Below are 23,461 nucleotides of genomic sequence, written 5' to 3' on the forward strand. Positions count from 1 at the left end.
ACATAACTACTGACTCCCTAACGCTGCTTGAATCCTTCTCAGTGTTCAGTAAATGGCCCACACATATAGACTACAAAAGCAATACACCCCCAAAGGCTTTGGTTTCCACTGACTGTGAGCTGAGGGGCATGGTCATGACAATGACCTGCGGTGTCAGAAAACACACAAAAACAGACTTATTTGAGTTTGGAAAGTTGGCTTTAAATGTGTGAATCCAAAAGCAATATTCTTTCTTTTTGTAGTTTTAGGATTGCAGAATATTTACATTCATTTCCCAGTGTATACCCCCCAGGTGGGATTATACCTGGGTGTGGTCTGGTTATATTCCAGGTATAATGTGTAAACACTACTGAGACATGTGTTAGTAATCTTTGATCTTTGTGGAAGTCTAATAGATTTAACTGATTAAGGTTTTTCAGGTTTAACCTCCTGAGACTCAGGAAATGTCAGAAAAGAAAACTGGACATTCCATTCCATAAAAACTTAAAAACTGCATCTGAAACAACTGTTGCATCATGATGTTTCCGATACAGGCATCTGTTTCATAAAAAATCAGAAAAAACTTGTACTTGTGATTTTTTGTATAAAGTTGTGAAATTCCACAAATGTGGACAGAGAAGCCACAGCTGGGTCTGAGGAGGTTCAGTAACAAAAGTAAGACCGGGTTTTCAGATAGAAGTCAGTCAGCTTTCTTACTTACCTTACCTGACAAAGGTAGGGGGGTTTATTCTGGCCTAGGCCACTTTATACCCGGGTCTAGTCAGGGCTGGGGGTCTACTTTGGCCTGCTACACCGACTCCCATCGAGTTGGACCAGCCCCCCCCAGCCCCATCCCATGCAGGACATCAAAGTCATGATCATTCATGAGCATTTGTGAGCATTTCAGAGGCAGTGTTGTTATCATTAGTTATCATTTTAACTCGTCATGAAATATTTCTGTTCCGTCGTAGCCAGTTATACCTTTCAGTTGTGGATGTAGTCATCATTTGTTTGTTGTTTCTTTCAGCTTCCGTCAAGGCACTCGGTGAAGCAGCCAGTACTCCTGCTTCATGGCAGAGGGCGCCACTGAGCACACAGGTTCTTCTTGCTACTGCGTGAGTCAAATGCAGCCATTCGTTTAGTTTTCCTTCTCGCCCCGCCTTAACCCATAAAGACCCAGTGCTACTTTTGTGGCAGTTACCAAGTGAATTTTTTTTCTATTTTTAGCCTTCCTTAAGTGATTTATCATCATTTATTCTAATAGTATGTTCTGTATTTAGCATTTTTGAGTGAAAATCAGGTATTTTCCTATATTTAGTTCATTGATCATGTAGATGTTCATAAAAGCTCAAATTAAAGTTGAGGGTCATTATATCAAAAACAGAGTAAACAGAATAAAAAGTGACTTTTCTTTACCAATGTCTCATGTATGTGAGGACTCCTGTGGCAGACTTGCAGCTTGGTGGGATGATTTCTCTGCAGTTAACAGAGGAAGACTGGCAGTCTGCATGTGCTTTTGGACACATTAACATATGCCTTCCACTCATCCAGTTCAAATGGCTGATGCAGGTTTATATTACGCCAGTAAACTGCTATAATAAGAATACACCTGATGTGTGCTCCAAATGTTCCCAATGCAAAGGAACACTGGTTCACTGGATGTCCACACACTGCACTGTTCTGGAGGGAAATCAGGGAAATAATTGAAAACATTATTTCTAAACAAGTCATGTTAGACCCAAAGTTATTTCTGTTTGGCATATGTCCAGAAAAACATAAATATACAATAAATGAAGGGATTTTTACAGACTTCAGTCTACTTATTGCTAAAAAATGCATTTCATTATTTTGGAAAAGAACTTATAAACCAACTGTTAGTGCGTGGATACGGCAGATGCTTTGTACCCTTCCACTAGAAAAACTGTCCTGTATTCTGAAGGGCAAACAGGAGTCATCTGAATGTGTTTGGAATCCTGTCATTGTGTCTGCTGAGAATCTACATTCACTGGAGGACAACGCAAACAACTGACAAAGTTCCCACTGTGGCTTCTAAAGGTGGATGCTCACATTTCTGTATTTTGTATTTTTTTTTTCTTTTTTTGTAAATATAATAATGTTTGTGATTGTAGTCAACAGGTTGCATGGATCTGATATATGCACTGTTTGTTGTTTGTTGTATGTTTGTTAAAATGATAAACATTTAAATAAAAACATGTTGGCAAAATTAAAATGGACTTTTCAGTCAAATCTGTCATGAACTGAACATAAACCCAGTGTGTCCATCCACTGTCACTGATCCAACTCCATGGGTTTGACTGGTGAATCCATGTTGGAGAAGATGACGGTGTTTCCACAGTAACTACAGAGCCTCTGAACGTCCAAATATGGTCACATCTGATGACCATGAAAAGATGAAGAACTGTATTTTCCACCAATTATTGACATGGATTAATAGGATTAGTGGATCAACAGGTATTAACCAGTTTAGATCAGTAAATAATTTTGGTTGCCAGTGGATGTTTTGCTTTATGGGTTCATCTCAAAATGACAGATTAATTATCCAACATAATTTGATTCAAAATGCAATTTTGACCTTAAATGAAATATGTGTAAAGAATGATGATTTGAGATGTGAAACATAACCTGTTAACTGTTAGCAGTCAAATGGTGAATAAGCTCCTCTTTTGGGTTCAGATATTTGTAGATGAGAAACAGTCCGTGTCTCAGCAGCCATGAAGCCCACCGCACGTCACTGGATCATACCATTATGTGAAAGCAGAGGGGGACAGACGGTGGTACTGACTGAGAAAGCGGTGACAGACGGTGGTACTGACTGAGAAAGCGGTGACAGACGGTGGTACTGACTGAGACAGCGGTGACAGACGGTGGTACTGACTGAGACAGCAGACAGCGGTGACAGACGGTGGTACTGACTGAGACAGCAGACAGCAGTGACAGACGGTGGTACTGACTGAGACAGCAGACAGCAGTGACAGACAGTGGTACTGACTGAGACAGCAGTGACAGACGGTGGTACTGACTGAGACAGCAGACAGCGGTGACAGACGGTGGTACTGACTGAGACAGCAGTGACAGACGGTGGTACTGACTGAGACAGCAGTGACAGACGGTGGTACTGACTGAGACAGCAGTGACAGACGGTGGTACTGACTGAGACAGCAGACAGCGGTGACAGACGGTGGTACTGACTGAGACAGCAGTGACAGACGGTGGTACAGACTGAGACAGCAGACAGCAGTGACAGACGGTGGTACTGACTGAGACAGCAGACAGCAGTGACAGACGGTGGTACTGACTGAGACAGCAGACAGCGGTGACAGACGGTGGTACTGACTGAGACAGCAGACAGCGGTGACAGACGGTGGTACTGACTGAGACAGCAGTGACAGACGGTGGTACTGACTGAGACAGCAGACAGCAGTGACAGACGGTGGTACTGACTGAGACAGCAGTGACAGACGGTGGTACAGACTGAGACAGCGGTGACAGACGGTGGTACTGACTGAGACAGCGGTGACAGACGGTGGTACAGACTGAGACAGCAGACCGCGGTGACAGACGGTGGTACTGACTAAGACAGCAGACAGCGGTGACAGACGGTGGTACTGACTGAGACAGCAGTGACAGACGGTGGTACTGACTGAGACAGCAGACAGCGGTGACAGACGGTGGTACTGACTGAGACAGCAGTGACAGACGGTGGTACAGACTGAGACAGCGGTGACAGACGGTGGTACTGACTGAGACAGCGGTGACAGACGGTGGTACAGACTGAGACAGCAGACCGCGGTGACAGACGGTGGTACTGACTAAGACAGCAGACAGCGGTGACAGACGGTGGTACTGACTGAGACAGCAGACAGCAGTGACAGACGGTGTTACTGACTGAGACAGCAGACAGCGGTGACAGACGGTGGTACTGACTGAGACAGCAGTGACAGACGGTGGTACAGACTGAGACAGCGGTGACAGACGGTGGTACTGACTGAGACAGCGGTGACAGACGGTGGTACTGACTGAGACAGCAGTGACAGACGGTGGTACTGACTGAGACAGCAGACAGCAGTGACAGACGGTGGTACTGACTGAGACAGCAGTGACAGACGGTGGTACTGACTGAGACAGCAGACAGCAGTGACAGACGGTGGTACTGACTGAGACAGCAGACAGCGGTGACAGACGGTGGTACTGACTGAGACAGCAGTGACAGACGGTGGTACTGACTGAGACAGCAGACAGCGGTGACAGACGGTGGTACTGACTGAGACAGCAGTGACAGACGGTGGTACTGACTGAGACAGCAGTGACAGACGGTGGTACTGACTGAGACAGCAGACAGCAGTGACAGACGGTGGTACTGACTGAGACAGCAGTGACAGACGGTGGTACTGACTGAGACAGCAGACAGCAGTGACAGACGGTGGTACTGACTGAGACAGCAGTGACAGACGGTGGTACTGACTGAGACAGCAGACAGCAGTGACAGACGGTGGTACTGACTGAGACAGCAGTGACAGACGGTGGTACTGACTGAGACAGCAGTGACAGACGGTGGTACTGACTGAGACAGCAGTGACAGACGGTGGTACTGACTGAGACAGCAGACAGCGGTGACAGACGGTGGTACTGACTGAGACAGCAGTGACAGACGGTGGTACTGACTGAGACAGCAGTGACAGACGGTGGTACTGACTGAGACAGCAGACAGCAGTGACAGACGGTGGTACTGACTGAGACAGCAGTGACAGACGGTGGTACTGACTGAGACAGCAGACAGCAGTGACAGACGGTGGTACTGACTGAGACAGCAGTGACAGACGGTGGTACAGACTGAGACAGCGGTGACAGACGGTGGTACTGACTGAGACAGCGGTGACAGACGGTGGTACTGACTGAGACAGCGGTGACAGACGGTGGTACTGACTGAGACAGCGGTGACAGACGGTGGTACAGACTGAGACAGCAGACCGCGGTGACAGACGGTGGTACTGACTAAGACAGCAGACAGCGGTGACAGACGGTGGTACTGACTGAGACAGCAGACAGCAGTGACAGACGGTGTTACTGACTGAGACAGCAGACAGCGGTGACAGACGGTGGTACTGACTGAGACAGCGGTGACAGACGGTGGTACTGACTGAGACAGCAGTGACAGACGGTGGTACTGACTGAGACAGCAGACAGCGGTGACAGACGGTGGTACTGACTGAGACAGCAGACAGCAGTGAGAAGGAGAGCGCATGGTGAGAACAGAGAATAAATATGAGTGACACATTTTCACAAATGAAAATCCCAGTAAGAGCAGGTTCCACCACAAACAGACACATCAGAATGGTTTGGTTCTGTTTTTAGGTCTGTTACTGTTCTGCTTCTGTTTTGTGAATTTGTTTGCAGTGCTTTGTTCATTTGTTTGTTAAAATAATAAAATTAAAAAACAATGATTTGTGACAATAAATGCACAAAATGTGGCATTTATAAGGCATCTCATAAAAACACTGAATGCCCAAGGGTTTATTAACACGCAAACCATTCATAATGTTTAGTTAGACTAAAACATTAGGCTACAAATGGTAGTAAATTAAAAGCCGTTTGGGAGCTGAGCTTAACGAGCTGAGCCAGAAGAGCCCCACCTCCCATCACTACCTTCTACATCAGCCAGCTGATCCTCTGGACTGGGAAGGGTTCAGTGTCAGTGACACAAGTCAAAACCTCATGTCTTTTCTCACTTATCGAGTCTGTCTTTGGTGTCTTTTGCATCTTATTGTCATGAGGGTGGAAATGAGAGGACTCACATGCACGGTGCAGAAGGGAAAAAAAGAATTCATTAACATAAATGATAAAGAAAACATGGAACATGGATAAAACAAAAACCAAAGTCAGAGTCCTGACAGAGCAGACGTCCGGGTTACGGAACAGGTGAATAGATGCACGGACCAGGGTGGCACGGCTACAGCAGCGAGCCGTGAACAGGATACAGAAGGACGTGCTGCAGCCGTGCGACGCTCAGCAGGTGCTTCTGATCCGTAAAAATGAGGAAAGGGAGGAGCCGGCGGTCAACACCGGCGCGGATCGTACCACTTATTTCATTTGTTACATTGATTTCATGTCGTTACATCTTCAGGATTTAGATTTTTTTTTTTTACATCTTTTATGTAAATTTACTTTTGTTAAATCCTGCATGTTTTTTCATCTTGTTGTATCTTTAAGTTCTGTTGTTTCATTTTCTTTTTGGTACATTTTTAACATTTTCATCAGTTATTTCAGTTTTGCTGCATTGCATCTTTTATGTTGTGTTTGTCTTGTTACACTTTTCACATCATTTTCCACTTTTAGGCTCTTTTACATTTGTTTAATCTTCTGTGATGTACACTTGTTTTGTGTATGGATGGATAGAGTAAGGAGAAAGTTTTCTTTTTTCTATGCGTTATTAAATATTTTCTCATTAATGTGCACTTTGAAATGTTGCATTTTAAGTGTTTATGGAAACAGCAACGTTTTGAGGGAAAAAAAAAACTACTTCAATTTGGCAAAAAAAGTTTTTTAGTCACTTGAGTGATGTTTTTTGCTATTTTTCACAGAAGAATAAATGCACATCAAGGAAATGGAAACCTAAACTGTAATGTAGGAAATATTTACCTCAAGTGCAAACATGGCACATCAGGTGTGGTGGACTGATGGGACCCGTTTATTTGTCTGTTTCATCCACAAAAAAAGAAATAAAAACCATTTTAGATGGAATGCACCAACACAATTCTCTGCTTCTTCTACTGTGTTTAACAGAACCATGTTTAGTGGGGACGCACCGATCCAATACTAGTATTGGGCATCGGCTCCGATACTCAGTGTGTGTACTCGTATTCGTACTTGTAAAAGTAATCCAATACAACTGCATCAATCCCACTTGTGTCCGTGTGACATTCCCAGTTCAGTGCAGCAGATACGAGGAGGAGGAAGAATGTGTGTGAGTGTGAAGAGTGTGGAGACGGAACCAAAGAAATGATCAAAGTAAGGCTGACTGACAGTATCGCTACAGACACAGACAGATACAGACGCAGCCTTCTGTCTGTAATCTGAGTACATTCATCTGTTTTCCAGCTGATGGAGGATGAGTACAGACAGAGAATACCAGCGGAACTGAGGAGGTAGAGGATCTGTTCAAAGAACCACTGACAGAGTTAGAGAAAAACTACTGACACATTTAGGACAACTACCCAGAAAAACTACTGACACATGTAGGACAACTACCCAGAAAAACTACTGACACATTTAGGACAACTACCCAGAAAAACTACTGACACATGTAGGACAACTACCCAGAAAAACTACTGACACATTTAGGACAACTACCCAGAAAAACTACTGACACATTTAGGACAACTACCCAGAAAAACTACTGACACATGTAGGACAACTACCCAGAAAAACTACTGACACATTTAGGACAACTACCCAGAAAAACTACTGACACATTTAGGACAACTACCCAGAAAAACTACTGACACATTTAGGACAACTACCCAGAAAAACTACTGACACGTTAAGGACAACTACCCAGAAAAAACTACTGACACATTTAGGACAACTACCCAGAAAAAACTACTGATACATTTAGGACAACTACCCAGAAAAACTACTGACACATTTAGGACAACTACCCAGAAAAACTACTGACACGTTTAGGACAACTACCCAGAAAAACTACTGACACATGTAGGACAACTACCCAGAAAAAACTACTGACACATTTAGGACAACTACCCAGAAAAACTACTGACACATTTAGGACAACTACCCAGAAAAAACTACTGACACATTTAGGACAACTACCCAGAAAAAAACTACTGACACATGTAGGACAACTACCCAGAAAAACCACTGACACATGTAGGACAACTACCCAGAAAAAAACTACTGACACATTTAGGACAACTACCCAGAAAAAACTACTGACACATTTAGGACAACTACCCAGAAAAACTACTGACACATTTAGGACAACTACCCAGAAAAAACTACTGACACATTTAGGACAACTACCCAGAAAAAAACTACTGACACATTTAGGACAACTACCCAGAAAAAAAACTACTGACACATTTAGGACAACTACCCAGAAAAACTACTGACACATGTTGGACAACTACCCAGAAAAACTACTGACACATGTAGGACAACTACCCAGAAAAACTACTGACATGTTTAGGACAACTACCCAGAAAAACTACTGACATATTTAGGACAACTACCCAGAAAAACTACTGACACATGTAGGACAACTACCCAGAAAAAACTACTGACACATTTAGGACAACTACCCAGAAAAACTACTGACACATTTAGGACAACTACCCAGAAAAAACTACTGACACATTTAGGACAACTACCCAGAAAAACTACTGACACATTTAGGACAACTACCCAGAAAAACTACTGACATGTGTAGGACAACTACCCAGAAAAACTACTGACATGTTTAGGACAACTACCCAGAAAAACTACTGACACATTTAGGACAACTACCCAGAAAAACTACTGACACATGTAGGACAACTACCCAGAAAAAACTACTGACACATTTAGGACAACTACCCAGAAAAACTACTGACACATTTAGGACAACTACCCAGAAAAAACTACTGACACATTTAGGACAACTACCCAGAAAAACTACTGACACATTTAGGACAACTACCCAGAAAAAACTACTGACACATTTAGGACAACTCCCCAGGGCTGGGCTGGTTTCCATCCTACTGATAATACTATGGGGGTACGGAGCGGTGCGGACCACCACCAGTGGAAGTGAAAACCAAACCTGTCACTCATTTGTCTTTTCTCTTCCTGCTGAAGCTAAACTTTTAAACCTTACAGAGAAAACGCTGCAACATTAGTATCACAGTAGTGTTCCTCTGTCGTCTACAGGTTTGTTATTACTGACTTTCTTCTTCTTCTTCTTCATTAAACTTTCCTCTTCTTCGTGGTATTTGTCCAGTATGGTTAATTCAGAGCGGCGCCCCCTGGTGGATTAACTGACAAACGCTCATTCCAACACATTAAATGTCAGTAGCAGCACTTTGTTCCAGTCAGACTAATGACAACGACAATAAAGCACATTTACAAAAGGAACCAATAATTGGAATGGGATTAAGTACTCGTGTCGGTACTCAGTATCGGCAAGTACTCAAATGTAAGTACTCATACTCGGTCTGGAAAAAAGTGCTATGGGTGCATCCCTAATGTGTAACACAACCCACAGTGCCACCTGCTGATGACACAATGCTGCCTATATAATTCACTCCAAACCAGTTTCCAGAAACATAATTTACATGTTAGTTTTTGTGACTTGTTGTGAGTTCTCTTCAAATTTGCTTGGCTTTTTATGGAAACTGCTTTTGTTCTATCCATCAATCAGTGATGATGTCACCAAGGTACACAATGATGCAAAACTAGAACTAAGAATCAACAGTTCCCCCCAAGTCTCATTTCATAGAAGAAGCACACATTTGTGTGTGTGTTTGAGTAATCTTAGAGTATTCTTACTTCTCACATGTAACAGTGACACAGAGAAGGTGAAATGAACACAGATCCCATGAGCGGGGTATAAAATAAACTTCCCCATCAGATAAGAGGATTGTCTAATAGTTGATTGTGTGTTTGTTGTTGTGTGGGCAGGCTTTAGTCCAGCTCAAGTCCATACTTTTACAGGATTGGGGTAGGCACACAGGCTATCCTCAAGACTCGTAAAAGAGATTCATGGTGTGTTTAGACACACTGCTTCTGCACTGTGGGACTCATAGAACAAACTCCAACATATGTTAAGGCCATGGGAGATTTCCCAGCTAACACCTCTTTGGAAATGCGCCTTGACAGAGCAACTGAAAGGCAGCAACTGTGTTGAATGAGAAAAGGCCTTGGTGACAGATTTAGATCTCACATGTGTGTTTTACTGATGTGGACTAGGACAACAGTGACAACAGGCAGAGGAGGAGGGGTGCAATCACTTTAATCTCCAAATAAACAGACAGGTAATCCCTGATGCCTGAGGCTGAAGCAGGCAGAGTTACTTCTACACAACATGTGTTTATGTGTGAGTGAGATAACTTCATACTTTATTACACAAACTTCTTTAGAGGAAATGAACAGCATGCAGAACAATGAAGAAGCAGCAGGATGTCGGGTGTTCATTGTCACATTAGCTGATCCATCATTAGTTCAGTGGTTAGAATACTGCAGCTGCTGCTGGATTCATGTTCTGTATTCCTTCAAACTGGATATAAAATATCTGTTCCACCAAACTAAGTTGAATCTTTTTTGGATTGTTGAAATGAGGGATTGTTGTCTTTTAGGGATACAAATATTCACTGAGAGATACCAATAATCATACTGAGTTGTTTAAGCCTCTTAACATCTGCCACGTCACTGTTGATCCATTTAAGGGTTAGGGTTCCATAGGGACCATATCTGGAATGATGTATCAACATAGAGACATGAAATAGAAAATGGACCCTTTCAAAAAAGTCTAATACATCAGTTTTGGCCTTTTACATTAATTAAAAAAAAAAAAAAAAGACTGATGTTAAAAGATTGATGAGTCAGATTTATGGAACTTTTGCCTATGAAAAGAAATAACTTAGAATGCCTGAACAATTTTAGCTGTGGCCATGGTTAAGACACTACACTAGCAAGACCATCAAAACATCTGGTTTGGCCAAAGTGTCATGACTTTTATCAGTGTGAGCTTAAGTTTCACACACAATTTAATTATTCATTTTGTTGACTATAGTAGTTATTAACTGTCAGCTAGCAACTAAATATATTGTGTTTGTATTTTAAATTATTTGTAACCTGATATTACTGTGCAAACACAACTGTATGTGTGGAATTGTGTTTTAACATAACATTTCTAGGTAGCACTGTCATTCAGTTTACAGTAAATTAGTGCTAGCAGTAGCTTAGCTAGATTCTCTTCCTGGACTTCAGCTCCACCTTTAACCACATCATCTCTGAGATCCTGGTGCAGAAACTTCTGCACCTGGGCCTCTCCTCCAGCATCTGCCAGTGCATTCAAGACTTTTAACCCTTTCATGCATGAATTATGAGAATTGTTCATGAGTGTTTTTATTTCTCTTTAGGCATTAAAAAAAAAACAAAAACAAAACAATGCGTTTGAAAAAAAAATGTACGAACCTGTTTTTCATGGCATTTCAGCTGGACACCATGTGTTTAATATTCCAAGCAAAGAAACATATATTTACTGATATACTGAGTGAAATCTATGAAATAAAAACATTTTTAATGCTGCTAATCTGATGTTTTCTCACATTTTATCATACTCCATTACTAGTCATTACTCACTTCATGAAGATAACAAAGAAAAACAACTTTTGTTTAAAAAAAAATTACATTGATTACAGTCTAATAACAAGTATTTGATTTCCAATCAAAGATGGTAGTGCAGATCAGGTTTATCTAGAACAGCAAAGTTACAGTAATGGTATGAACTGCAGTGTCTGAGATGATGCAAGAGTGTCCAGTGTGTTGACTAATATGGAACTAAAACAAGATCCATGAATAAACAACAGAACTTCTGTAGAATAGCTGTCCACTGGAGTGACCACTATGCATGAAAGGGTTAACACACCGCCCACAGTCCGTCAAACTCGGCCCCCGCCTCTCCTCCACCCTCCACAGGGTCGTGTATTAAGTCCCCTCCTCTTCACTCTATACACACACGACTGCACTCCAACCCATCTTTCAAACACCATCGTAAAGGTTGTGGATGACACCACCGTGGTCAGGGTGGTCTCAGGGGAGAATGAGTCTGACTGTAGTCAGAGGTGCGTGGTGTTCAGTCAACAACCTCCCACTGAACACCACAAAAACCAAGGAGATCATCCTGGACTTCAGGAAGGGCAGAGCCGACCCAGCCCCGCCCTACGTCGACGGGGACTGTGTGGACAGGGTTAGCTCCATCCACTTCCTGGGCATGCGGATCTCTGACAGCCTCTCCTGGACCGCGGTCACCATGACGACTGTGAAGAAAGCCCAGCGGCGACTCCCCTTCCTGAGGGTACTCAGGAGGACCGACCTGGAGGAGCAGCTGCCGGTGACGTTCTACAGAGCCACCACAGAGGGCATCCTGGTGGACGGGATCACAGCGTGGGGTGTTCAGCAGCGGACTGGACAGCGCTGCAGACACTGAAGATCACTGGCTGCTCTCTGCCCAGCCTGGAGGACATGGCTTGTTCTCGCTAAGAATGGGAATCGCTACGAATTTTTAACGATTCCAATTCCATTATCGATTTTGCTTATCGATTCTCTTATTGATTCTCATTGGGTGAGGGAATAAAATGCCCCGTTTCCACCGCGTGGTATTGACTCGACTCGGCTCGGCCTTTTTGCGTTTCCATTACAAAAAAGGACCTGGAATCTGGTACCCGGTACTACTTTTTTGGTATCACCTCCGCCAAGGTTCCAGGACTGGGGACCAGATACTAAAAGGTGACACTGTAAACACTGCAGACCACTGATTGGTCAGAGAGTTGTCTCTGTGACCCGCCCTTTTACAAGAAACAGATGCGGAAGTGGACAGTAAATCTGTGGGTCCATTAATCCACATGAGAACAGAGAAACTACACCATGGTCGGTCCAGGAGATTCAGTCTGTGGTGGCCGACGTAAAAATTCAGACAAGACAACACACAACAAGCGAATTTTCAGCAACTCTGAACAGACAACACGGAAATAACGCACAGCATCGCTATGACGTCCAGGTACTGTAAAGTCGGTAGTGTCTTGTAATGGAAACGGTCTGCAGGAACACCGTCGAGTCGAGCTGGTTCCACGTAGTGGAAATGAGTACAAACGGGTGTGTTTGCATTAACTGTCTTTTATATTTCTATCTGCACAGAAAATAGAACATATACAGTTGAACTAATAATAAGAACAGATGACGCCGGGCCCAGTTTTGGGGGGGCGTGTACATTGAAAGTGAAACTACAGACTCTTTACTAATTCCTCTATCACCGTATTTCTACTACGTGGAACCGGTTTAGCTCGGCCCGTCTCCCGTTGTTGTGCACCTCATTTCCTTTCCCCTACCTTCAGAAACTTGCATCTGAGGGGGTTTGTTTGTTTCCCACACCAGAACCGGAACTGGGCCCAGATGATGGCCTGGTGTTCACTCTGACACTAGATTCACAAGCACCGCTGAGTAGAGAATCAAATGAATCACATGTGGACGAATGTTTGAACAGACTGGAGGGATTCCACCTTTAGAAGAAATGGAAGCTTTGACACAGTTCAACTGGACCTGGTGTGGTCTGTTTGGACCTGGTGTGGTCTGTCTGGACCTGGTGTGGTCTGTTTAGACCTGGTGTGGTCTGTTTGGACCTGGTGTGGTCTGTCTGGACCTGGTGTGGTCTGTCTGGACCTGGTGTGGTCTGTCTGGACCTGGTGTGGTCTGTTTAGACCTGGTGTGGTCTGTTTGGACCTGGTGTGGTCTGTCTGGACCTGGTGTGGTCTGTCTGGACCTGGTGTGGTCTGTCTGGACCTGGTGTGGTCTGTGTAGACCTGGTGTGGTCTGTTTGGACCTGGTGTGGTCTGTGTAGACCTGGTGTGGTCTGTTTGGACCTGGTGTGGTCTGTTTAGACCTGGTGTGGTCTGTTTGGACCTGGTGAGGTCTGTGTAGACCTGGTGTGGTCTTTTTAGACCTGGTGTGGTCTGTTTAGACCTGGTGTGGTCTGTTTAGACCTGGTGTGGTCTGTTTGGACCTGGTGTGGTCTGTGTAGACCTGGTGTGGTCTGTTTGGACCTGGTGTGGTCTGTGTAGACCTGGTGTGGTCTGTTTAGACCTGGTGTGGTCTGTGTAGACCTGGTGTGGTCTGTTTGGACCTGGTGTGGTCTGTCTGGACCTGGTGTGGTCTGTCTGGACCTGGTGTGGTCTGTTTAGACCTGGTGTGGTCTGTCTGGACCTGGTGTGGTCTGTCTGGACCTGGTGTGGTCTGTTTGGACCTGGTGTGGTCTGTTTAGACCTGGTGTGGTCTGTTTGGACCTGGTGTGGTCTGTTTGGACCTGGTGTGGTCTGTCTGGACCTGGTGTGGTCTGTCTGGACCTGGTGTGGTCTGTTTAGACCTGGTGTGGTCTGTTTGGACCTGGTGTGGTCTGTTTAGACCTGGTGTGGTCTGTTTGGACCTGGTGTGGTCTGTTTAGACCTGGTGTGGTCTGTTTGGACCTGGTGAGGTCTGTGTAGACCTGGTGTGGTCTGTTTGGACCTGGTGTGGTCTGTTTAGACCCGGTGTGGTCTGTCTGGACCTGGTGTGGTCTGTTTGGACCTGGTGAGGTCTGTGTAGACCTGGTGTGGTCTGTTTGGACCTGGTGTGGTCTGTTTAGACCCGGTGTGGTCTGTCTGGACCTGGTGTGGTCTGTTTGGACCTGGTGTGTCTGTTTGGACCTGGTGTGGTCTGTCTTAGGACCTGGTGTGGTCTGTTGGACCTGGTGTGGTCTGTGTAGACCTGGTGTGGTCCTGTCTAGACCTGGTGTGGTCTGTTTAGGACCTGGGTGTGGTCTGTTTGGACCTGGTGTGGTCTGTTTGGACCTGGTGTGGTCTGTCTGGACCTGGTGTGGTCTGTTTGGACCTGGTGTGGTCTGTGTAGACCTGGTGTGGTCTGTCTGGACCTGGTGTGGTCTGTTTAGACCTGGTGTGGTCTGTTTGGACCTGGTGTGGTGTGTTAGACCTGGTGTGGTCTGTCTGGGCCTGGTGTGGTCTTTTAGACCTGGTGTGGTCTTTTAGGACCTGGTGTGGTGCTGTTTAGACCTGGTGTGGTCTGTCTGGACCTGGGTGGTCTGTTTAGACCTGGTGTGGTCTTTTTAGACCTGGTGTGGTCTGTTTAGACCTGGTGTGGTCTGTTTGGACCTGGTGTGGTCTGTTTAGACCTGGTGTGGTCTGTGTAGACCTGGTGTGGTCTGTTTGGACCTGGTGTGGTCTGTCTGGACCTGGTGTGGTCTGTCTGGACCTGGTGTGGTCTGTTTAGACCTGGTGTGGTCTGTTTGGACCTGGTGTGGTCTGTGTAGACCTGGTGTGGTCTGTCTGGACCTGGTGTGGTCTGTTTGGACCTGGTGTGGTCTGTTTAGACCTGGTGTGGTCTGTTTGGACCTGGTGTGGTCTGTTTGGACCTGGTGTGGTCTGTGTAGACCTGGTGTCGTCTGTCTGGACCTGGTGTGGTCTTTTTAGACCTGGTGTGGTCTGTTTGGACCTGGTGTGGTCTGTTTAGACCTGGTGTGGTCTGTCTGGACCTGGTGTGGTCTGTTTAGACCTGGTGTGGTCTGTTTAGACCTGGTGTGGTCTGTTTAGACCTGGTGTGGTCTGTTTAGACCTGGTGTGGTCTGTTTGGACCTGGTGTGGTCTGTGTAGACCTGGTGTGGTCTGTTTAGACCTGGTGTGGTCTGTGTAGACCTGGTGTGGTCTGTCTGGACCTGGTGTGGTCTTTTTAGACCTGGTGTGGTCTGTTTGGACCTGGTGTGGTCTGTTTAGACCTGGTGTGGTCTGTCTGGACCTGGTGTGGTCTTTTTAGACCTGGTGTGGTCTTTTTAGACCTGGTGTGGTCTTTTTAGACCTGGTGTGGTCTGTTTGGACCTGGTGTGGTCTGTTTAGACCTGGTGTGGTCTGTGTAGACCTGGTGTGGTCTGTTTGGACCTGGTGTGGTCTGTCTGGACCTGGTGTGGTCTGTTTAGACCTGGTGTGGTCTGTTTAGACCTGGTGTGGTCTGTTTAGACCTGGTGTGGTCTTTTTAGACCTGGTGTGGTCTGTTTGGACCTGGTGTGGTCTGTTTAGACCTGGTGTGGTCTGTTTGGACCTGGTGTGGTCTGTTTGGACCTGGTGTGGTCTGTGTAGACCTGGTGTGGTCTGTCTGGACCTGGTGTGGTCTGTTTAGACCTGGTGTGGTCTGTTTGGACCTGGTGTGGTCTGTGTAGACCTGGTGTGGTCTGTTTGGACCTGGTGTGGTCTTTTTAGACCTGGTGTGGTCTGTGTAGACCTGGTGTGGTCTGTGTAGACCTGGTGTGGTCTGTCTGGACCTGGTGTGGTCTGTCTGGACCTGGTGTGGTCTGTCTGGACCTGGTGTGGTCTTTTTAGACCTGGTGTGGTCTGTTTGGACCTGGTGTGGTCTGTTTAGACCTGGTGTGGTCTGTCTGGACCTGGTGTGGTCTGTTTAGACCTGGTGTGGTCTGTTTAGACCTGGTGTGGTCTGTTTAGACCTGGTGTGGTCTGTTTGGACCTGGTGTGGTCTTTTTAGACCTGGTGTGGTCTGTTTGGACCTGGTGTGGTCTGTGTAGACCTGGTGTGGTCTGTGTAGACCTGGTGTGGTCTGTCTGGACCTGGTGTGGTCTGTCTGGACCTGGTGTGGTCTGTGTAGACCTGGTGTGGTCTGTCTGGACCTGGTGTGGTCTGTCTGGACCTGGTGTGGTCTTTTTAGTCCGTTTCTGCCTCAACTCCATGAATGTCTTCGTTCTGACCAGAACAATGCAGCGTACGTGTGATGTCATCGCGCATGTGCAACGAAGGCGGAGTTGATAAGCAGAATCGTTAAGCAGGAAGGCAAACGATTCCAAGGAATCGAGCTACTGGGATCCGGATTTCAAAAAGAACCGGTTCTCGATTCCCATCCCTAGTTCTACCTCAGCAGAGCTTCCACCATCATCAAGGACTCCTCTCACCCCAGCAACCACCTGTTGTAGCTGTCGACGCTACAGGTCACACAAAACACGGACAAACAGACTGAGGGAGCGCCTCTTTCCCAGAGCTATCACCATAATAAATAACCCAACATCACCTAACCCTAACCCTAACCCTAACCCAACATCACCTAACCCTAACCCTAACCCAACATCACCTAACCCTAACCCTAACCCAACATCACCGAACCCTAACCCTAACCCAACATCACCTAACCCTAACCCTAACCCAACATCACCGAACCCTAACCCTAACCCAACATCACCTAACCCTAACCCTAACCCTAACCCAACATCACCTAACCCTAACCCTAACCCTAACCCAACATCACCTAACCCTAACCCTAACCCTAACCCAACATCACCTAACCCTAACCCTAACCCTAACCCAACATCACCGAACCCTAACCCTAACCCAACATCACCTAACCCTAACCCTAACCCAACATCACCTAACCCTAACCCTAACCCAACATCACCTAACCCTAACCCAACATCACCTAACCCTAACCCTAACCCAACATCACCTAACCCTTACCCTAACCCTAACCCAACATCACCTAACCCTAACCCTAACCCAACATCACCGAACCCTAACCCTAACCCAACATCACCTAACCCTAACCCTAACCTCAGTGATGTTTGCAGTAATAATCTCATTATATTCTATACCTTGTGCAATAGCTGTTAAATGTTTACCGTCTCATATTATTTTTCTCACACTATTTATCCCATGATATTTATCTTCTCATGTCATTTGCACTACTTAAATTCCTTCTTTTTTTTCTTTTTATAATATTCTTAGTCTGCAATACTTTTTCTTTTTTAAAGTAAATAACTGTGATTTGTTGTTTGTCTTGTAAACTCTTGCACTGATCCTGTGAGCTCTCCCTCACTTTGGTTGTAGTACAATGACAACAAAGAGATTCTGATCCACCCTGTCGTTTATCACTCTTTTGTCATAAATTGTGCGTTACTCACATGCTAAACCTTTCAAAGGAAGTCTAATCCAAATATTTCAGTCTTACACTTTTTCTATTATGAGCTTTAACCCTTGAACTTTTGCCAAGGTCATGACCTTTTGCTTAGGGTTCTGTGAAAACTGGTTTTTATAAAGTTAAAATCTTATAGTCTTAGTAGACACAGACTTCGAGTCTTCAGGTCAGCCAAGAACTTTGCTAAGATCAGTAGTAAGTTGTAGCCTAATTGTAACGTATACTTCCAGTTAATAACATAAGTCACAACATAGTTCCAATGTGGAAATCAGTTTTCAATACCTGGAATAGAACTTAAAACAGAACAATACATAATCATTTTGTTGTGTCTTTTACATAATGTTTTTTTCCCTTATTGCATTTTTATGTGTGTCTTATACCTTTTCTCTGCCCTGAATTCAAACTGAAATATTATCAGGTCCTTAAGTATTTGGACAGTGACATAAATATTGGAATTTAGGCTGTACACAATCACAGTGGATCTGAAATAAAAAATAAAAATAAAATTATAATAAAAATTAAAAAAAATAACAAGGGGTTCCTGGTACAAGCCCCACCCCTCGCACGTATTGTATCTTATTCTGGCATCGATCCAGCTGATGTTATCATGTCTATGAGTGTGCTGATGTCAGTATATCAGTCGCCTCTATAAATGTGCCAAGTTTGAAGTAAATTGAAACAAAATTGATGTTTTTATAGACATTTGAAATTTTGCCCAAGAGTTATTATGTACTCTGCAAGAACAGAGAAATGTATTGTCTCTCGCAGGGCTGTGACAAAAGACTGTTTTGTTTTTTTTCTTACTGCCCTAGTTTGGGAGTTGTTGTCGCTTGTTCTGGACACGTTATCTAATGTCCGATGTGGTGAATGCAGAAAAGCGGAGGGCTTCCCAGGAGTTCTCCACTTGAGTTTGTCGTGAAGTGTGAAATGTCTCTTGCCCAAAATGAACTTGATTCCTGTTCTTGTCACTTCAAGAAAACAAACACATTTCTCTGTTCTTGTGGAGTATGTAATAACCATTAATGCGTCTGACTACTGCAAGAAATAAGAGATGAGCTGACGGACTGTGTGGCGTTAAGTCAGTGCCAGTGTGACTGGCCAAAGTACCCCCCCCACACACACAACCGGAATATACCCGTGTATAACGCGGCCAAAGTCAGATTATACCCAGGATATATTCCAGTCGGGGGTGCACTTTGGCCTATTAGACCGACTCTTCTGATTCACTACAAAGCATCGGCCAGTCACAGCTGACTCTTATGAGCATGACACATCACTAATAGAAGGTGCCCATTTATGAACTCCAGATCTAAAGCACTACCATGGTCAAGGGCACCGGCAGGAGAATTAACCTAGCATACATCATTTTGACAATGTGGGAAGATGCACAACATGAGGAGAGCATGCAAAGTCCACACAGAAAGGCTGTGGTCCAACCAAGGACGGACCTCAGAAAGGGAGGGGGGACACATTTCTATTCCATGACTTATTAGTGTTATTCCATTGTTTGGGCCACACGGGGGTGCAGTGGATAGCACTGTCGACTCACAGAAAGAAGGTCCTGGGTTCGATTCCAACCGGGGACCTTTCTGTGTGGGTTCTCTCTGGGTACTCCGGCTTCCTCCCACCACCCAAACACATGCACCAAGAGGTTCACTGGTTAATCTAAATCACCAATAGGCGTGAATGTGACAGTCATTGGTTGTTCGTCTCTATATAGCGGCCCTGCGATGAACAGGTAACACGTCCAGGGTGAACCCATAGATAGGCTGGGATAGGCTCCAGCGCCCCCACAACTAAGCGGTTCAGGAGATGAATGAATGAATTCCATAATAATAGGATTATTCCCATATTAATATGATATAATATGGTAATATTACCATATGCTACTTTTTTACTTTTACTGCCATAAAGGATTTGTGTGGGTACTGTGTGGAATGTGTATATTTTACACCTCTGGTCACTGCTCCACATCAATGCCTGAGGTTAGTGAATGGAGGAACACAGAAGAAAGAAGCTGCAGTATTAACGACGAGTGTTCAGAGAACGCAAACCTCTGCCAAGCACCCTGAACGCTGTGCATGTGTGGATCAACTCTTTCTGTTTAAATTCAACAGTTTCCAGGTTGTTCCATACAGCAGAAGCAGGTGCAGCTTGGTCCCAGTCATGTGTCTGTCCAATTATATTAAATCCAATCAATATTAGTTGAGTTCTAATTTTAAATGTGTGGGAAATGGGATTTTCAATGTTCAGTGTAAATGTCCAGAGTCCACATTCCACAGTGGATGTGGACAATTTAGTTCCACATACAAGAGATTGTTCTAAGCTACAGGTGGATCCAACTGGAGGAGAATCGGAGTCGTTTGGAATTTTGGATGAATTTTGGAAAATGTCTCAATGATGACAGATGGAAAACTGTAGATGTTGTGACCTTGCTGTGACCTTGAACTTTGTCCTACTGGGACCAAAATTTAATGGGTTGGTCCCAGGGCCTAGGCCTATCTGTGGGGAAGATTTGGGAAAGATGGGTGGAAGAGTTTTACACTAAAGTTGCTAATAAACAAACACGCAAACAAACAAACAAACAAAGCAAAGTGATCACAATACCTCCTGGCGGAGGTAAAAACACCACTGCAACACATGTGATGAAACCTCACCTCATAAATCTGTCTAGCCTGAGACATTAAGTCTATTTTTTGATCACCTCAAAGAAATGTTCTCCACTTTTTTTTCTACATGGTATAAAAACAGGACAATACTGATTGATTGATTGGTTGATTGATTGATTGACCGATCAACCAGCTGACTGACCAATCAATCAATTGATTGAGTGTTCCATTGACTTGGATTGAATTAACTGAACTGAAGACTGAAAGCATCGATCAAGTACAGAATATATGGCTCTGACTGGACAGAGTCTACAGCTTGCAAATGCGGGACAAAACGAATCATATGAATCTATAATCCCCTTATTAAACTTCTTATAAACGTATACAAATCAGAACTCCCAAGAGGCATAATATCACAGCTTTATGAGAATATTTCAAATCTTAATAATCATTCCACCAAATACATTAAAGAACTAGAAAAGCACTCGGAGAGCACAGACCCCCCCCCCCCCCCCCCCCCATCACCACCAAAATTTAATCATTTGTTCCTTGCGCCTGTATCAATATTTACTAAAATTTCCATCCACATCCGTCCATAACTTTTTGAGTTATCTTGCACACAGACAGACAGACAGACAGACAGACCAACGCCAGCAAAAACAGAACCTCACTGGCGGAGATAAAAAATGGGAACAGGAAGGAGGGTTTGTAACAACAGACTCAGACTGGGAGCGGACATGCACATCTGGCTTTCCTTCTCTTTAAACCTGAAGTGCTCTCACATCTGCTTTTAAGTATGAAGGTGCTGGATTTATATTCGCCGCCATTCTCCTGAATCTCTGAGCTCTGACTGCGTAAACAGGAAGAGAAAGACGTGGGCGTCTGTGAAAAGACAGTATCTAGACGGGTGCGTTGCTCTACAGCGACACTAGCGGCTGGCTGACCTAATCGCTCTTCCTGCAAAGCAAACGGGGGAAATGGGCGGCGAGCAGAGTGCCAGACAGAACACGGGGGATTTGAATGGGGCTTAATGTATCGATACTCGCAGCTGAAAAATCGATACTTTCTGGGGAAACAAAATATGGAAATATATTGCAGAATCAATAAAATCACTCAGCCTTAGCCAAAATTAGATGCTACTTTGCTAGCGCAAACTGTGCAGACAGCCCAGTCTCCTTAGTTGTTTTACAGTCCAGTAAATGTGATGGCATTGAAAAACGCAGTGAAAAAAGAGGGACTGATGGTGAAGGATGAAGGACAAGCGAGGAATACTGCAGTTCTGATGGCATTTGGTGTGTTCTATGTACGCATGTTCTACCTTTCATGTGTTATTTGATTTCATGTCCATTTGTTTCCAGGTCTGTGGTTCACAGAACCTGAACCCGAACCCTCAGTTCATGGGATTGGACAGTGTGTGAACAAACACAAGGAAAGTTTAGAACGTGTACAGAGAACACACCAGTTCAAAGTGGAGGATAGAATTATACTAGTCCTGATATCAGGTTGGTTTATCAGCCAGCAGCAACTACAGCTGCTGCATCACTGAGATGTTGTTGAACATTAAATACTACCAAATATATCTCATTATCATTAAAAAATAAACATTTGAAATGACAGATAATAACATGTTATGACGGAATTTTTACGACCCTGTCCGTCAAAATGACGGACAATTAAATGTCTAGCGCAACCTCTGGATGGCACCCAATGGCCTTTTGCTGAAAGCGGTCAAATACTTAAATGCATGCAACCTAAAACATTAACACGATCTAAACAGGAAACTTATTGTGCAGTTTTCATGATCAGTTATAGAAACCAAAAGCACATTTCATTCCAAGCTGTGCTGTGTGTGCATTTCTCAGCTCTAAGGTTGGCATGATGGTCTTCTTCAGTTGCCTCAAGTGGACGTTAAAGAAACTACAGGTTCATGATGGCTTCTTTTTCAGCGCTGAAGGCTAAGGGCTCGTTTATGCTCTACGTTAAAGTCACAGACGTATACGGACGGAGCGCTCTATCCGTATGTAATTCTGCCCATTTTCTGGGAGCATGTGGATGTGTACCCAGACAGAGATGTTGAGATGAGAAAGAAAATAATTGCCCCAAATAGCAGAACTTTTCAAAGAGTGACTGTGAGTTAGTGAAAAACCACCGACATATTTACGACCACTACCCTTCTCAATATTAACATTAGTATCCACATTGGTAAAACCTCCTCTGTCATCACCATGGTTGTTATTATTGACTTTCTTCTTCTTCTTCTCAAAAAACTTTACTCTTCTTCATGGTATTCAGTCAGTATGGTAATTAAAAGCAGCGCCCTCTGGTGGATTGATTGAGAAACACTCATTCCAATGTACTGGACACATGGAAGTATGAAGGCAGTGACGCTTGACAATGTTAGAAATGAATGTACTTCTTTACATACATACAGCGAACATAAACAAGCCTTAAACTTACACACATTTCAAAATAAGTTTGTATGACTCCTTCTTCTGTTGATAACCTCCTGGTTCAAGCTTCATTCTGCTGGAGCTTACATTATATGATACATCTGTATACACATTTGCCTCTGTTAGCATTTTGTGGTTACATAACCTGCATTTTGTTGTTTTTGTTTGTCTGTCTTGTCATCTAGATAACAGAAAAGATGTAAATACCATTAATCTATTCCATGGCATGTCAAGCATTTATTATTAACAGGGCTTAAACAATGAGAATATTGAACTTTGGACAGTTTTCACATGGTATGAGTAAAGATGTGAACACTAAGGATTATTTTTCTTGATCTCAAAATCCAGACAGATTTTAAGACAAACTGCAGCTTTAAATTCCTATCTGGCATTAATGAGGTCTATAACAGCTGTGAGAGGTGAATACCTGGAACTGTAGGAAAATGAAAGGCAGCCTGCAGTAGGCATATACAGGCAGCACTGGTTCCTTAGGATCAGTGGGATTAAGAGCAAAAGTGGCAGACTATGATAGGGTTCTTTCTAATGAAAACTAATTACACACACACACACACATACACACACTTACATACATGTTCCAGGAAGTGCAGCGCTGCCACTTCAACTATAAAGTGTTACCCCACCTCTTCTTGAATCGACTCTAATGAGGAAGACATGGCT

The 23,461-nt window shown here is 44.2% G+C and overlaps 1 protein-coding gene and 1 long non-coding RNA gene across 6 annotated transcripts in view; one reads left to right on the forward strand and one right to left on the reverse strand.

The window, feature by feature from the left end:
* rasgrf2b (Ras protein-specific guanine nucleotide-releasing factor 2b) overlaps positions 1–23,461 on the reverse strand; it is a 179,615-nt gene that overhangs the window by 142,899 nt on the left and 13,255 nt on the right. The window lies entirely within an intron of this gene.
* LOC115425254 (uncharacterized) lies at positions 1,842–22,396 on the forward strand. The gene is made up of 3 exons (XR_003936219.1): positions 1,842–1,852; positions 2,976–2,978; positions 22,288–22,396. It is a non-coding gene; the product is annotated as an uncharacterized LOC115425254 (long non-coding RNA).

This window comes from Sphaeramia orbicularis, chromosome 9 (assembly GCF_902148855.1).
Source record: "Sphaeramia orbicularis chromosome 9, fSphaOr1.1, whole genome shotgun sequence".
NCBI lineage: Eukaryota > Metazoa > Chordata > Actinopteri > Kurtiformes > Apogonidae > Sphaeramia > Sphaeramia orbicularis.